At 51.7% G+C, this 17,962-nt stretch overlaps 1 protein-coding gene and 1 long non-coding RNA gene across 7 annotated transcripts in view; both read right to left on the bottom strand.

Annotated features, from left to right (window-relative positions):
- PXDN (peroxidasin) overlaps nt 1–17,962 on the bottom strand; it is a 127,130-nt gene that overhangs the window by 94,113 nt on the left and 15,055 nt on the right. The window lies entirely within an intron of this gene.
- Nucleotides 12,320–15,252, bottom strand: LOC144579359 (uncharacterized). Its single transcript, XR_013526790.1, has 2 exons — nt 15,128–15,252; nt 12,320–12,555 (listed from the first exon to the last, which is right to left on the bottom strand). It is a non-coding gene; the product is annotated as an uncharacterized LOC144579359 (long non-coding RNA).

The following is a 17,962-nucleotide window of genomic DNA, read 5'->3' as shown; positions in this document are numbered from 1 at the left end:
CAGAAGTCCACCGCGGGACGGAGCTCGGGGCCAGTCTTCCCCATGGGAGCCAGGCTCCTGTCCCTGCATCCTGGCTCTGATCCAACCCCAAGGAAGACGGGGTGGGGGAAGGGCCTCTTAGGGAAGCCACAGCAGGCTGGGGTGCAGCAGGGTTGGGGCCCGGCGTGGCCAGAGGACAGCTGGAGACAGCAGCACATTGTGGTGGTACTAGGAGGTGAAGTCTTTAAAGGGACTCATATTAGACCAGCACCCACTCCACCAGCACCCACTCTCCACCAGCACCCACTCTCCAGAACCCAGTCTCCACCAGCACCCAGTCTCCACCAGCACCCACTCTCCACCAGCACCTGCTCCACCAGCACCCACTCTCCACCAGCACCTGCTGAACCACTAGGCTGAATAAAAGCAGGGCCACCTGCAGGAACCACTTGGGGAGGGCTACAGCAGCTGGAGGCTCTGGCGGTGATAGCCCTCCTGCACAGCCAGCTCCCACTGCAGTTGGGAGCCACAAACCAAATCCTCACTCAGAAGGTCTGGGGAGATCGCAGCTCCTTAAAAATGGGGGCCTGGACTTGTAACTGCTCTCTCAGGAGGCAGGAGGCTGACCCAGGACCTGCCCTTCATCCAAAGCTCCACTGCACCCAACCAGTGGCTCCTATCTCGGCGTCCCAAGACAAGATGTCAACTTAACTCAGCTTTCAAGTAAGCATCCAGTAAATTATTTAAAAATTTTTGTCAATGAAAATATTGAGGCATACATATCAATCAAGAGCAAAGAATAAGGTAAAAAAAAAGCCATTTTTTCTCTCCAATATAATATATACTCAGAAAAGGAAATCTAAGAGAATATTAAAAGCACAAGACAGAAAACTATTTCCAAAGAAGACTGGGAAATAAATCAAGGTATTGACAAACTGGAAGAAAGAATGTACATTATAATTTTTATTATGATTTTAGGTTTCTGAGTTTTTTTAATTAGCAAATATAAAAATGCAGTGATTATATTTAAATATTAGGCTTATCTGGGATTAGTGACAATATTATTTCCTTCCCAAGGCGATGTTTCACTTTTTGTAATGTATAATGTCATAAAATAATCATAACACTAAACCTTGCTTTATTGGGTTCAACTTTTTACAATCAAGCTGCAGACAGACTGGGAAGTCCACCGTTACAGAGGATAAAGTTGAAATGTTAGGAGCCTTGTTAATGTCAGATAAATAACTAACAAAATCTGAAACTGGCAGAAAGGGGAGAAGAACAGAAATCTAGATTTGCTAAATTCCTCTTTGTCCCAGCAGTGAATACCCAGGGACAGCCTGAAGCAGAGGAGGTCACACACGGCGGCCCTGTGGTGGAAAGGCAGCCAGAAGCAGAACTAAGATGAAAACCACGGGATGAGACTCAGGGGCCGGGGAGCTGTCATTCCCAGTTTTAGTTTTAGTTTTTTCTTAGAGATGGAGTCTTGCTTTGTCGCGGGGGCCAGAGTGCGGTGCCACAATCTCAGCTCACTGCAACCTCCGCCTCCCGGGTTCAAGTGATTCTCCTGCCTCAGCCTCCTGAGTAGCTGGGATCACAGGCATCCTCCACCAGGTCCAGCTGATTTTTTTATTTTTCATAGAGATGGGGTTTCACCATGTTGGCCAGGATGGTCTCAAACTCCTGATCTCAAGTGATCTACCCACCTTGGCTTCCCAAAGCGCTGGGGTCACAGGCATAAGCCGCTATGCCCAGCCGTTTTAGAGGATTTCGCATATTTTCTCTAAAAAAAGAATATTCCTTTAATTAAAAGCAAATGAATGGGTCACATAAGTGGCCCCAATTCCAAGACCTGGTGACCTCGGAGCCCGAGTCCCCAGGCCGCTGCACGAAGCCCCACCACGCTCCTCTCTCCCTCCACACTTGGGGCTCTCGGTGTTGACACGCTCCCCAGTGCCTTGCAGAGCGAGATCTAAAGCAACTCTCATTTTCTGCACCAACGTGCAATAGCCACAGAAGAAAGAAGGCTGAGCCTCTCTCTGCCACAGCCTGGCCTCCAGGCTTCCATCCCGGCGAAAAGCAGCAGGTGGATCCCAACTGGAGGCACCTGGGTAGTCAGCGACTCAGAGGCCTTCCTGCCCAAGGGCAGAGCAAAAGCCCCACCTGGAAAAACCTTTACAGACTCCTGCGGGTGACCTCAGGCCAGGGAGGACAGCGAGGGGCCCTGCCTCTGACGGGGCACCTCTCCCCACTGGGCAGCGGCCACATATCAGCTGTGCCTCCCAATGGACGGGGTGGGTGGGAGCCTCCGCCCCCGCTGCTCCTGTCCTCGGGACCTTGGTCACGCTCCCGGTTCTTGCAGCCGCAGCGGTGCCTCCCGAGCACGGGGCACAGACTGAGGGGTGCACCTGAGGCCCCAAGCCTGCAAGAGGTGAGGGGGCAGCCAAGCAACCGCAATACCACCTGCTCCAGAGGGCTGCATCTCCACCGGGAGTGTCCTGAGCTGTTCCCGGACCCCATTTTATGGGTATTACTTAAAAAGAGACAAGAGAAGAGAAGGTAAGAGTGCCTCATCGGGCAGGAAGGAGCTCCCACGGGCAGGAAGGAGCTCCCACAGCCGGGAAGGAGCTCCCACAGCCAGGAAAACACAGGCTCCCACAGCTGGGAAGACACAGGCTCCCACAGCTGGGAAGGAGCTTCCACAGCCAGGAAAACACAGGCTCCCACAGCTGGGAAGATGCAGGCTCCTAGGCCCCTCCTGCGCAGACCAGGCACAGGGGTCCCAAGGGACAGCAAAGGTTCTCGTCACCCAGAAACATGCCCACCCTGGGCCACCTATCCTAATACTGGGATTGGCAGCTTTGCAAATGGCCTTCAGACAAAAAGGTTTAAGAACAAGGTCCGTCACCCTTGGTGACTTCCCGCCGTCACACCCATCTGCATCCAGGATCAGGCTGTTTTTCCCAAAGGCCTTATTTATTGCTTTGACATCTGCACTAGATTTTGATGGACTCACACGCCACACCCACAGCACCCTTGGCAGGTAGTTGAGGGGCCGACCCCAGCCCAGGCCAAGCCCTCCAAAACCCCAGGGCCCACTCTTGGGAAGGCGCCCCTGTCCCCTGACCAGCCCACGCCCTGGCCCACTCTGCTCCTACGCCTTTGAAAGGAGAGCAGGTGTTGCCCCTGCCAAGGAGACGGGGCACTGTAGGAGCAGGGACCCTGCCAGTTACAGTTTCTAGAACTCCCAGGCCCTGTCATCACCACCAATCCTCGCCCAGCGATGCCTGCGGGTCCACGCTCAGGGAAATGCCCCGCCCACAGCAGGCCCAGCGCGTGTTCCCTACAAGGCCAGGTGGGGACCTCTTTGCTTGAGGCGCAGATCTCGGCCTCGCCCCTCCTGAATTCTGTCTGCGGCAGGAGTGCAGCCACGGAAGGATGTGGCCCGGTGGCTGTGGCCAAGCCCCGATAAGCTTTTATCTACGGCACTGAAATTCCAGTTCATAACGTGTCCACATCATGAACTATTTCCTTCTTTTGGTTTTTCCAACCATTTAGAAATGCAAAGTGTGAAGGTCTTTCTCGGGCTGGACAAAACCAGGCATGGATCAGATGAGGCCCTTGGCAAGGGCGCAGGAAGCAGGGGTCCCACACATATACAGTTTACTCTTTGGGGAAAAAAATCCAAAGCTTCTTCCATGGGTGTTAAAAACAACATCAGTATTTTTCCTGCTTTCCAGGCAGAAAAACTTGGCCAGTTCTGTGTTCCTGAAAACTTCCTCCAAGACCATTTCATTTTGTCCCAGAAAGACGCCCCTCCAGGGTTAAGGGCAAGGACGGAGGGGTCATGAGAGGGGAAGAGCCAATGGTCCACTGCTAAAGAACCAGGCATGTGAAACAACAGCAGGAACTCCACGTTTCCAGCTGGGCACGTCCGGGAAACACGGTGGCTGTCATCTATCTAATTAGACACAGCCACGAAAACAGTGATGAATCGGGAGTCAATTCCCAGCAGAATCATGCAAATGAAATCCCAGATGGTGAGAAGGGGGAACTCAGCTCAGCTTCTGCTGAGAAACTGTGTATGCCTTCCTGTTATGAAAACAGGACACAGGTGCAAACAGGCAGCTGTATCTTCTAATGCAAGGAACACGCCATGGTGCAGGGTGGGTGTGGTCCCCAATAGTCAGGTGGCACAAGTGGACTCTGCCCCTGTGTAGGTATCTATAAAACCAGGGTGGTGGGCTGGGTGTGGTGGCTCATGCCTGTAATCCCAGCACTTTGGGAGGCCGAGGTGGGCAGATATCCTGAGGTCAGAAGTTTGAGACCAGCCTGGCCAACATGGCAAAACTCTGTCTCTAGTAAAAATATAAAAATTAGCCAGGGACGGTGGTGCACACCTGTAATCCCAGCTACTCATGAGGCTGAGGCAGAAGCATCACTTCGACCTGGGAGGCAGAGGGTGCAGTGAGCCGAGATAGCACCATCGCACTCCATCCTAGGTGACAGAGCAAAACTCCATCCCCAAAAAAGAAAAAACAGGGTGGCAACACAGCCTGCCTCCCAGCACTGTGGCAATGACCGGATGAAATAAGAGGTGACCAGTGAGTGGGAAGCTGAAGGTTAAGGAGTACCAGTGTGGAAGGCAGCTGACAGGCTGGGCATGGGGACACTCTCTACCTAAGGCGAGGGGCTGCCATGGGGCCCCTCAGAAAGAGACGGGCACCTCCATTCACATGGTGGGGCCCACAGTGAGGAGGACAGTCCTGCCTGGGGCCTTATGCCCTAGTGGTACCTCTCGTGCCCTCCCAGCTTCTTCTTCATCAGCACAGGGGTAACCACTCCAGACATTCCTGTTGACTCCAAGGACAAACACAAGGAGCTGAAAAACGGTGAGAGGACGCCCAGTTCCACTCCTTCATGTCACGCCATGTAGACAGGTTCACAGAAGCGCATCCAGGGTCCTAAAGTCACACAGCCCCACGGGGCCAGACAAAGAAGGGGTGGAGACCAGCCTCGCCCCACCCAGCCCCACGTCCCCAAACCCTGCCTGGCCCATTCTTGACGGCCCCTTGGTGAGTGTGATCACTGCCCTGCTCAGTACCCCCCATTTTAACTTGGCTAAGGTCTGTGTACTGATGGGAAGACACCGCCATTGACCTTAGAGTGCCAAGGCCGCCCAGAATCTGAAGTCTAGAAATGCCAGCCATGGGAAAGTGCCCTCACCATCCTCTTGGCTGATGCCACTCCCAAGAAGCGTGTGTGGCTGGTGAATTTTTGGCCTCCCCCTAACAACAGATGAATGCCTAAACTGGCCGGGGCAAAGTCTGACGGGCGCGGGATTCCGCAGCTGTCTGTCCACTATTCAAGGCCTCTTTGTTCTCAGCTCTGCAGATCAGTCCAAATGCCTCTCGCCCCGGGCTGTCTGATTCAACTGGGCTCAGCAGCTTTTCCTGACTGGCAACCACACAACCAGGAAACAATGGGTGCACACACAGGGAAAAGACTTCACACACCCCTGAATCTCTGTGAACTGCACTGACAACAGAAAAACTTGCTACAGTACACTCACCTCATTTACCTAATAGATGCAAAGAATCAGGTCACCAAACCGCTGATGTGGGAAACTGCCTATTTATAGAAGGTCTTCTAATAAATGCAGACAGAATCAAGAAATGGCTGATCCTGAGCCTGGAACCACATGGACTGCTCCACTGACCTGCAGCACTGACGACCTACTAACCTACCCTGCTAACCTACTCCACTAACTGACCACCCACAGCTTCTCCACTAACCAACTACCCAAACCTGCTCTACTAACCTACTCCACTAACCAATCACCCACGGCTACTCCACTAACCAACTACCCAAACCTGCTCTACTAACCTGCTCCACTAACTGACCATCCACGGCTACTCCACTAACCAGCTACCCAAACCTGCTCTACTAACCTGCTCCACTAACCAATCACCCACGGCTACTCCACTAACCAACTACCCAAACCTGCTCTACTAACCTGCTCCACTATCTGACCACCCACGGCTACTCCACTAACCAACTACCCAAACCTGCTCTACTAACCTACTCCACTAACTGACCACCCAGAGCTTCTCCACTAACCAACTACCCAAACCTGCTCTACTAACCTGCTCCACTAACTGACCATCCACGGCTACTCCACTAACCAACTACCCAAACCTGCTCTACTAACCTACTCCACTAACTGACCACCCAGAGCTTCTCCACTAACCAACTACCCAAACCTGCTCTACTAACCTGCTCCACTAACCAATCACCCACGGCTACTCCACTAATCAACTACCCAAACCTGCTCTACTAACCTGCTCCACTAACTGACCACCCACGGCTACTCCACTAACCAACTACCCAAACCTGCTCTACTAACCTGCTCCACTAACTGACCATCCACGGCTACTCCACTAACCAACTACCCAAACCTGCTCTACTAACCTGCTCCACTAACCAATCACCCACGGCTACTCCACTAACCAACTACCCAAACCTGCTCTACTAACCTGCTCCACTAACTGACCACCCACGGCTACTCCACTAACCAACTACCCAAACCTGCTCTACTAACTTACTCCACTAACCAATCACCCACGGCTACTCCACTAACCAACTACCCAAACCTGCTCTACTAACCTGCTCCACTAACTGACCATCCACGGCTACTCCACTAACCAACTACCCAAACCTGCTCTACTAACCTGCTCCACTAACCAATCACCCACGGCTTCTCCACTAACCAACTACCCAAACCTGCTCTACTAACCTACTCCACTAACTGACCACCCACGGCTACTCCACTAACCAACTACCCAAACCTGCTCTACTAACCTACTCCACTAACTGACCACCCACAGCTTCTCCACTAACCAACTACCCAAACCTGCTCTACTAACCTGCTCCACTAACTGACCATCCACGGCTACTCCACTAACCAACTACCCAAACCTGCTCTACTAACCTGCTCCACTAACTGACCACCCACGGCTACTCCACTAACCAACTACCCAAACCTGCTCTACTAACCAGCTCCACTAACCAATCACCCACGGCTACTCCACTAACCAACTACCCAAACCTGCTCTACTAACCTGCTCCACTAACTGACCACCCACGGCTACTCCACTAACCAACTACCCAAACCTGCTCTACTAACCTACTCCACTAACCAATCACCCACGGCTACTCCACTAACCAACTACCCAAACCTGCTCTACTAACCTGCTCCACTAACTGACCACCCACGGCTACTCCACTAACCAACTACCCAAACCTGCTCTACTAACCTGCTCCACTAACTGACCACCCACAGCTATTCCACTAACCACCTACCCAAACCTGCTCTACTAACCTGCTCCACTAACTGACCACCCACAGCTATTCCACTAACCAACTACCCAAACCTGCTCCACTAACCTACTCCACTAACTGACCACCCACGGCTACTCCACTAACCAACTACCCAAACCTGCTCTACTAACCTGCTCCACTAACCAATCACCCACGGCTACTCCACTAACCAACTACCCAAACCTGCTCTACTAACCTGCTCCACTAACTGACCACCCACAGCTTCTCCACTAACCAACTACCCAAACCTGCTCTACTAACCTGCTCCACTAACCAATCACCCACGGCTACTCCACTAACCAACTACCCAAACCTGCTCTACTAACCTGCTCCACTAACTGACCACCCACAGCTTCTCCACTAACCAACTACCCAAACCTGCTCTACTAACCTGCTCCACTAACCAATCACCCACGGCTACTCCACTAACCAACTACCCAAACCTCCTCTACTAACCTGCTCCACTAACCAATCACCCACGGCTACTCCACTAACCAACTACCCAAACCTGCTCTACTAACCTGCTCCACTAACTGACCACCCACGGCTACTCCACTAACCAACTACCCAAACCTGCTCTACTAACCTACTCCACTAACCAATCACCCACAGCTACTCCACTAACCAACTACCCAAACCTGCTCTACTAACCTGCTCCACTAACTGACCACCCACGGCTACTCCACTAACCAACTACCCAAACCTGCTCTACTAACCTGCTCCACTAACTGACCACCCACGGCTACTCCACTAACCAACTACCCAAACCTGCTCTACTAACCTGCTCCACTAACCAATCACCCACAGCTTCTCTACTAACCAACTACCCAAACCTGCTCTACTAACCTGCTCCACTAACTGACCACCCACGGCTACTCCACTAACCAACTACCCAAACCTGCTCTACTAACCTACTCCACTAACTGACCACCCACGGCTACTCCACTAACCAACTACCCAAACCTGCTCTACTAACCTGCTCCACTAACTGACCACCCACGGCTACTCCACTAACCAACTACCCAAACCTGCTCTACTAACCTGCTCCACTAACTGACCACCCACAGCTACTCCACTAACCAACTACCCAAACCTGCTCTACTAACCTGCTCCACTAACTGACCACCCACAGCTACTCCACTAACCAACTACCCAAACCTGCTCTACTAACCTACTCCACTAACTGACCACCCACAGCTACTCCACTAACCAACTACCCAAACCTCCTCTACTAACCTGCTCCACTAACCAATCACCCAGAGCCATTCTACTAGTCAACTACCTGCTCTACTTATCTACTCCACTAAATGACCACCCAAAGCTACACTACTAACCAACTACCCAAACCTGCCCTTCTTACTCCACTAACCTACTACCCAAACCTACTCCATTAATCAACTACCCAAACCTACTCTACTAATACTCCACTAGCTGCCCACTCAAAGCTACTCTATTAACCTGTCACTAACGTACCACCTAAACCTACTCCATTAACCCGCACCACTAACTTACACCCAAATCTACGCTTTTAACCTACTCCACTAATCTACCACCCAAACCTGCCACACTGTCTACCACACTAATCCAACACGAAAACCTACTCCACTAACCTGCCACACTGCCTACCACACAGACTGAGTGCACTCCCTGCCCTGCCACCCTCACCCACTCTGCTCATTCACAGGGGAGTCCTGAGCCCCTCCTGCCAGTCACCCCCTTTGTCTGGCATCCCCACCCAAAGGAATTTAAGCACAGAGGTTTAGGAGAGAGCACGAGCAATCCCGGGATGGCAGCTGACCAGGCGGGGTGTTGCCAACACCAGGAAAATGGGCAGGGCAGAGGACAGAGGGGATGCAGAGGGTGCCTGGGGCCAGGGGAACAGAAGCAAAGGCTGGCGCACAGCAGGTACACATGTGGGGACGGCAGAGACCTGGTCTACCTGCAGAGATGGTCTTCAGGCACACACAGGGTGACAGAGACTGTCTTCAGGAACCTGGAGGCCAAAAATATCAGCACACACGGGGTGACTGTACATGAGGTGACACGGGGCTGACACACGGGGTGACCTGGGGCAGAGACCGTCTTCAGGAACCTGGAGACCAGCAGTGTCAGCACACATGGGGTGAGAGTCAGTACATGGGGTGATGCGGGGCTGACACAGGGGGTGACCCGGGGCAGAGAGCATCTTCAGGAACCTTGAGACCAGCAGTGTCAGCACACATAGGGTGACGGGACAGCACACACAGGTGGTGCAGGCAGGGCGTGCATGGCCCCTGCAGGGCTGCTGGGTCTCCAGACCCTTCTAGGCACCCTTTCTCTGGTGATGTCTTGTCTTCTGGTTGAGCCAGGTCTCCAGCTCTGGCCTGGCTGAGGAAAAAATGGCCAGGGCAGGGCAGGGCAGGGCAGGGCAGAGTGAGCAGCTACCAGCATCTGCCACCGTGTATGGTCCACGGCGGCTGCCGCGACCCCAGCCCAAAGAGGGAGTCTATGGCTGTGGAGGAAGACTGGCCCCAAAGATTGTACCTCGCAGATGGCGTGTGTAGGGGGGGAACACCTGGCATAGGAGCTGAGCTAAGATGCTGGAGGCAGGGGCTGTGTGCACCAGCTGTCATGGCTCCTTAGACAAGCGAGCCGGCCTGGCTCCCTGCGGCCGTGCCTCCTTGCCTGAGTTACTCGGGAGGGCTTGCTCTACTCCTTCTCACACCATCTGCTCCCCATGCGGGACCAGAGCCTGGGCAGGCAGCCACCCAGCTTTGCCCCTCAGCCACAGCCTGCCAGGGAGATAGGCTCTCCCCAGGCAGCAGCACCCAACCCAGCCAGGCTCTGTCCCAGGCCTTCCTGGGTGAGTCCCCCGAGTGTGTGCCCCGGTCACTGTCCTTTCCCCAGCATGAATCCTTACATAAATTGCGCAAATCCTTACATAAATTGCGCATGGACCTGTAATTGTGCCTTACAGGTCCATGGAACCTAAGAGGGGATGCCAGCCTTGCAGGAGGCATTGAACTCCTGCCCATCCCCGCTGACTGGCCTGCTTGGCTCCCTAGAGCCCCTGTGCCTCTGACAGCGACCTCCAGGGCCTCTCTGGGCTCTCACCACGGCCCTCTGGTTTCAGCTCCCATGGCCAGCTGCGGATCCTGGAACACTTTTTCAAGTTCAGGTTCTCAGAGACAGCGTCACCTGGGCTGAGCCCAACCATCAGTAAGCGGCCGGCACGTGGACCGCTGTCCTGGGTCAGGCACCCACCCGGATCCAGCCAGCTGCAGTCCAGGAGGACCAAGTCACGTGACACACATCGCCAACACTGCGTTGGTCAGGGTTCTCCAGAGAAACGGAAACCACAGGATATGTGTCAGTGTGTGTGTGTGCGCGTGTATGCGTGTGTGAGAGAGAGAGGGATGCAGAGAGAGAGCAGGTTGAGGGCGAGGAGAGGGGTATATTTTAAGGAGCTGGCTGAGGAGATGGTTGGAGGCTTGGCAAGTCCAGAGTCTGCAGGGGGGCCTGGCTCCACGCCTCTCACACCACCTGCTCCTCACGCAGGACCAGAGCGAGGGGAGGCGGCCGCCCACCTTTGCCCCCCAGATGTAGCTCTCTTTGCATCTCTCTCTCTCTCTCACACACACATGCATGTACACACATCCCGTGGTTTCCACTTCTCTGGAGAACCCTGACCAACCCAGTGTTGACAATGTGTGTCACGTGACCCGGGCCTCTGGACCGCAGCTGGCTGGACCCGGGTGGGCGCCTGACTCAGGACGGCAGTCCACGTGGTGGTCACTTACTGATTCTGCAGCTCCCATCAAAAGCCGCCTCTGCTGCTGGCGGAATCTCCTCCTGCTCACGGGAGGCCAGCCTTTGTTCTGTTAAGGCCTTCAACTGATGGGACGAGGCCCACCCATACCACAGAGGACAATCAGCTTTACTCAGAGTCTACGGAAGTAAATGTTACTGTCCTCTAAAAACTCCTTCACAGAAACATCTAGAATAATGTCCGATCACATATCTGGGTGCAGTGGCCCAGCCAAAGTCAACATAAAACTCAGCATCACAGGCAGGCAGCCAGCAAGGCTGAGGATGGGGCTCCTTCACTTAGAAGGTGCAAATGAGGCAGGCAGCTGAGATGGACAACTTAGGAGAAGTGTCAGAATTCAAACAGCCAAACGGGAATAGTTTAAACAACTGTACGGGTTAATTGAGGCTGTTCCTCTTTGGAAAGACCCATGTGCTCTTTGAGTTGAGCAAAATAAATGGATAAATCACATCATCCCACTGGGCACTCATCCAGGATTCAGCCGACTGGCAGGCAGGAAGCCCCTCTTCACAAACCCAGCCCAGGAAGTGACTGACTCCAGGCTCCACTGAAACAGAATGAGTTTTGCTTGTTGCTTTTCAAAAAGCCTCAAATCAGGCTAATTGTGTTTTAATGACCTCCACCGCTGAGGAGATGAATCATAAAGTGGAATCAGGAAATATTTATACTAAATAGTTATTCCAGCAGACTCTAATCTCACCTAGGGGACTTCCCACATACACATCACCTGCCAGGAAGACAAGAAAGGCAACCCACACTGATGTTGAATGAGGAAATTTTTTTTTTTTTTATATGGAGTCTTGCTCTGTTGCCCAGGCTCTGCTCTGCTCACTGCAACCTCCGCCTCTCAGGTTCAAGCGATTCTCCTGCCTCAGCCTCCCGAGTAGCTGGAATTACAGACATGCACCAGCACACGCACCTAATTTTTGTATTTTTAGTAGAGATGGGGCTTCACCATGTTGGTCAGTCTGGTCTCGAACTCGTGACCTCGTGATCCACCCACTTCGGCCTCTCCAAGTGCTGGGATTACAGGCGTGAGCCACCTCACCTGGCCCGAAATGCTTTTTAAATTACTAAATAATACAGTTTTATCAATGAAAAAAATACCACAGGACAAAGGTGTATGTGCGAAGTAATGAACCCAAGAGACACTGACAATGGAAGGGCTGAGGATATACTATCAGGTTTCTGAGCAAGCAGACACAAAACAGAACGTGGGCAAAGAACAAAAACAAGCCGAAGCAGTCCCTCTTGAAAGCTTCCACGTGGACGTCTTCACTCAGGTTATTCCGTGTCACCAGCCTGAGCGACCGTTTCCTCACCCTGGGGCTGTGATGCCGACGCACTCTCCTCTCAGCAAATGAGGCTTCTCTAATCACTGCCACCCCCTCAAAAAAATAGGAGAAAGTTGTGTTTTAAAATCAGTGCATTCTGAACTTAGGAGGAAGGAGGTGTGCGTCTACAGCGGGGCTCCTTCCATAGCCATCTCCTTCTCTATAACCCTCCAGCTAGGCTTCCAACACCATTATGAAAATCTGGGCGGGGGTATGAGGAAACAGGGACAGGGCTGTGGCTGAGGGCACAGGGCACAGTGCTACACAGCGAGCTGTGCCTCACAGCCTGACCCTTCTGGACTGCTAGCACCTGACAGCCTACTGCTGTCACCGGTGTAAGACACTCAACAGTGCTCCGACAGTCAGGGATGGATAGGTGTGTGGGTGGGTAGAGATGGAGACATGGATGTGTGGAGGGATGGATACACACGTGGATGGATAGATGAGTGTGTGATTATGGATGAATGGACAGATGGATGGACTAATGAATGGACAGATGAATGGATGGATGGATGAGTGGTTATGGAAGAATGGACAGATGGATGGACTAATGAATGAATCAATGGATGAATGAATGCATTAACGGATGGACGAATGGATGGATGGATGAGTGGTTATGGATGAATGGAAAGATGGATGAATGCATGCATTAATGGATGGATGGATGAACAGATGGATGAGTGGTTATGGAAGAATGGACAGATGGATGGACTAATGAATGAATCAATAAATGAATGAATGCATTAACGGATGGATGAATGGATGGATGATGGATGGATGGATGAATGAATAGATGGATGGGTGGATGGATGGATGGATGTGTGGTTATGGATGAATGGAAAGATGGATGAATGCATGCATTAATGGATGGATGGATGAATAGATGGATGAGTGGTTATGGATGAATGGAAAGATGGATGAATGCATGCATTAATGGATGGATGGATGAATAGATGGATGAGTGGTTATGGATGAATGAACAGATGGATGAATGCATGCATTAATGGATGGATGGATGAATAGATGAATGAGTGGTTATGGATGAATGAACAGATGGATGAATGCGTGGTTATGGATGAATGGAAAGATGGATGAATGCATGCATTAATGGATGGATGGATGAATAGATGGATGAGTGGTTATGGATGAATGGAAAGATGGATGAATGCATGCATTAATGGATGGATGGATGAATAGATGAATGTGTGGTTATGGATGAATGAACAGATGGATGAATGCATGCATTAATAGATGGATGGATGAATAGATGAATGTGTTGTTATGGATGAATGGAAAGATGGATGAATGCATGCATTAATGGATGGATGGATGAATAGATGAATATGTGGTTATGGATGAATGAACAGATGGATGAATGCATGCATTAATGGATGGATGGATAAACAGATGAATGAATAGGTGGATGGATGACTGGATAAATAGATGGACAAATGAATGGATGGATGGATAAGGGGATAGGTGGTTATGGATGGACAGATGGACTAATAAATGGATGGATGAATGAACGGATTAATGGACAGATAGATGGACAGATGGATGAAAGTTAGGGGGTTATGGATGGATGGGTAAACGTGAATGGGTGGGGTGACATGGGCCCTGATCCAAGAAAATTACACAATGAGAAAAACATACACAAAACAACGTTCAAGACTAGTATATTAGCCGCCTGTTGCCATGCCAACACACACACCCCACATGTCTGAATAAGTCGCAATCACGACTAATTGTATTTACTTTAACGGCTATTTTTAAAAGTTAAAAGTGTTGCTCTGCTGGTTTTAGATTTTTAGATATATTTGCTTGGAGCCAGGATGCAACAAGTCTAATCTTATTCCCTAAAGGAAGCCTGGCTGTGACGAGGAGGAGGAGCGTACATTAATCACAAGAACTTCAGATAAACTGCAGCCTTCATTCTCCACTGTCACATTTGTCCGGGTTTCTAGGCCAGGGAGGCCGTGCTGTCCTTAAGGAATAGGTGGGGTGGAGAAGCCCCACTCAGGAGCGGGTGATAACGCTGCTCTCGGCCACAGCTCATTAACAAAGTCAGTGAATCAACGACGTACAGAAACAAAGTATCCTAAACAGGATGCACATGAAACAGGACGATTTGATAAAACTTGTGTGGCCAGAGACGTGGCCCAGTGAGTCCTCGAGAAGCGAGACAGGCCGAGCACTCTTTTATTCAGCGTTCTGGGGCTCTCCAGAACGGAATCACCACGGCCAACGGGGGTCTGCCCCTGGCAGTGCACGCAGGTGCTGGGCTGGCTGCTCTGTGAGCTCCTCCCAGTGCAGGCCCCGGTGTGCAGGTCCCACTGTGACTACGGGTCTGGGAAGAACAGCTGAGTGTGGGGCAGAGACCAGACAAGACACAGATAGGCCACACAGCCTGAACTGTCAGATCTGGGATAAAGACACAGCTGGCGAATAAACACACATGACAGACACAAACGCTAGATGGTTTGGCTCTCAGGGCATACTGAAAATCAAACCATTTGGAGAAAACATAAATTGTAATATCAAAATGCAGTTACTCAGCAAGGAAACATGGGACTCACACAGGCTGTATCTCCACCACCCGACCCTCCCCTCGGCCCTCCCTTCTCACTGGTTAGACTCTCTTGTAGGTGCATTCCTCATTAGTCCGGTAGGAGGTAGGTCACTGCTGCGCAGCTATGGAGAACATCCATCCACAGGAAAATACGAACGGAGGCCAGGTAGAAAACACACAGGGAAAGCACAAGGTAGGTCCGAGCCACCGTCTCAGCCACAGTGCCCACCATGGTCCCTGCCACGTTTCCAGCCACGTTCCCCACCATGCTCCCAATCACGGTCCCAACCACAGTCCCCACCATGCTCCCAGCCATGTTCCCAACCACGGTCCCTGCCACCATCCCCACCAAGGTCCCTGCCACCGTCCCCACCACAGTCCCTAGCTACAGTCCCCAACCAAGGTTCCCACCACAATCCCCAACCACGGTCCCCAGTGTGAATCAACCCCCCCCCCGAAGGTTTCTACAGCAGGGTGGGGAAGGGGGGAGGGATAAAAGTCTACACATCAGGTACAATGTACACTGCTGGGTGATGTGTGCACCCAGATCTCAGAAATCACCACTAAATAACTGATTCATATAACCAACCACCACCTGTTCCCCAAAACTATTGAAATTTTCTTTTAAAAAAGGATTTTATTAGCTGGGCATGGTGGTGTGTGCCTATAATCCCAGTTACTAGAGAGACTGAGGCAGGAGAATTACTTGAACCAGGGAGTCAGAGGTTGCAGTGAGCTGAGATCATGCCACTGCACTCCAGCCTGGTGACAGAGCAAGACTCTGCCTAGAAGAAAAAAAAAAGGGGGGGTTATAGAAATATGCCCTAAAAACAATCTAGACAGACACAAAAAAATTGCATGCAATCATATTTTGGAAGTATTGTTTGCAGTAGCAAAAAAGTAGAAACAAAGGCAAGACCCATAATAAGAATTCTTTTAGGCAAATTTGGCAATTTAAAATACCATGGACGCTAACAAGGATGATGCAGGCCTCTCGTTACTGAACAGACGCAGCCAAACATATTCCCAGATTTCAAAGCACACAAAGTGTGTTATAGAGCAGGACGTGCATCACGACCCACGTTTTGAAAACAGATCCCTGACATAAATACGACTAGGGTACAGACAGACAGCGCAACACACGACACACGTGTGAGCACTGCGAGTGTCTCCGTGTGCATCCGAGGAGAAAGCCCAACCAGTTAGAGCTTCTCTCCAACGACAACAGTGTGAGTAATTTGCTTCATTTTGTTCCTCTTTATTTTTAAAATTTCCTAACATGAACACGTGCAAACTGCATAAAAACATTTTTAAAATATGTTATAAAAGAACGCTAAACTGGATGGTGTAATCAGTGGGTAAAAGATCAGGCATGACCTCTCAGCTCACAGATGAGCTCTGTGGCCAGCAGGCCTGGCCAATTACACCCCCTGTGCACTGAACCAAACTCCACACCCACACGACGTGAACATCGAGGAGCAGTGGAGGGTCCTAGGACAGAAGGCAGATTTCCAAAGCTCTTACACATTCATACACAACTTGAGGATTGCGCTAAGTAAACAGGAAGGGCCCGGACTCCCGGGCTGGAGGGCAGCCCTGCAGGCAGGCTCCGGGTGTGGCAGGTGACCCGGCCACGGGCAACGGCGGGGGCATGGTTTACATTGGAGAAAAACCTCTCCAGCATCCAGCTAACTCCAGGTCCCCAGAAGCCAAAGATCCAGGCTGAGAATTCGGGATTCCGGCTGGCTTCTTCTAGGCCTTCACTGAGTCACCCATTACTTCTCTAATTACCGGGGGCACACGCCAGGTCAAACCGAAACCGGTCCCATCCCTTAGAGAAAAGTCCTCAGTTAAGCAACTGGATTACAAGCAATCTGGCTGTGACCTACGGTCCTAGTCCCTGAACCATCCTACCCTTAGCACAATAATCAGGCCGAGCCATCATGCACAAAAAAACTGCCTTTAATCCCCAAATAAACAACAGAATCTTTCCTGTTAGCAGAGGACGGAGTGAGTTTTAAAACGATCTGTGGCAGTTGCTACAGCTCACACTCGAAGCTGGGTTGGGAGGTGGTCAAATCACTGTAAGCCCGGGAACACAGAAGCAAGCAAAGGGACTGTCAGCATCACAGACGCCTCTGAAGAGTGTTCAGCAGGCAGAGCTGCTCCAGCCACCTCAAGGGAACACTGCAGAGGAGAGCGCGGGCACACACACGTACACACGCTCACAGCCCATGCACACACTCGCACATGCTCACAGCCCATACACACACACACACACACGCTCACAGCCCGTGCACACACTCGCACACGCTCATGCGTACACACTCGTACACGCACACGCACGCACGCACACACACTAGCACACACACCCTCACGCACATGCTCACACACGCACACAAACACACGCTCATGCGTACACACGCGTACATGCTCACGCACATACACACACGTACACACTTGCACGCGCACGCACGCGCACTCACGCACGCACGAACACGTACACACACGCGCACACAAAGGAAAATGAACTAGTGAGAGAAGTTTTAAGAGAGTGAGCATTCCTTCAGTTAAAGAAAAGAGGAGAAGAAAAAGAGCAGTAACTGCGTGCTATTCAAGTCTGGGACAGCTACGGAAAAAGCCGATGAGACTCAAGGTTCACTTCTGCTTCCTGGACCCGCCCCTGACCGACCTCCACGCCCCAGCGTGTCTGCATCTGGATGGGGATGTGCGCCATCTCTCCAGTGCACTGGGAGGAGAAACGGCGTGCCAGCTCCGAGCAGGCGTGAGCAGGGAGCCTTCACATAACCTCTCTCCATGACAGCTCTGAGGGCCGGGGCTGAGGATGGTGGAGCGTCAGGAGGGGCAGAGCTGGGACCCTCGGGGCAATGC

The sequence above is a fragment of the Callithrix jacchus genome, chromosome 14 (genome assembly GCF_049354715.1).
Source record: "Callithrix jacchus isolate 240 chromosome 14, calJac240_pri, whole genome shotgun sequence".
In the NCBI taxonomy this organism is placed as follows: Eukaryota; Metazoa; Chordata; class Mammalia; order Primates; family Cebidae; genus Callithrix; species Callithrix jacchus.
This window is presented reverse-complemented; position numbering and strand designations above follow the sequence as displayed.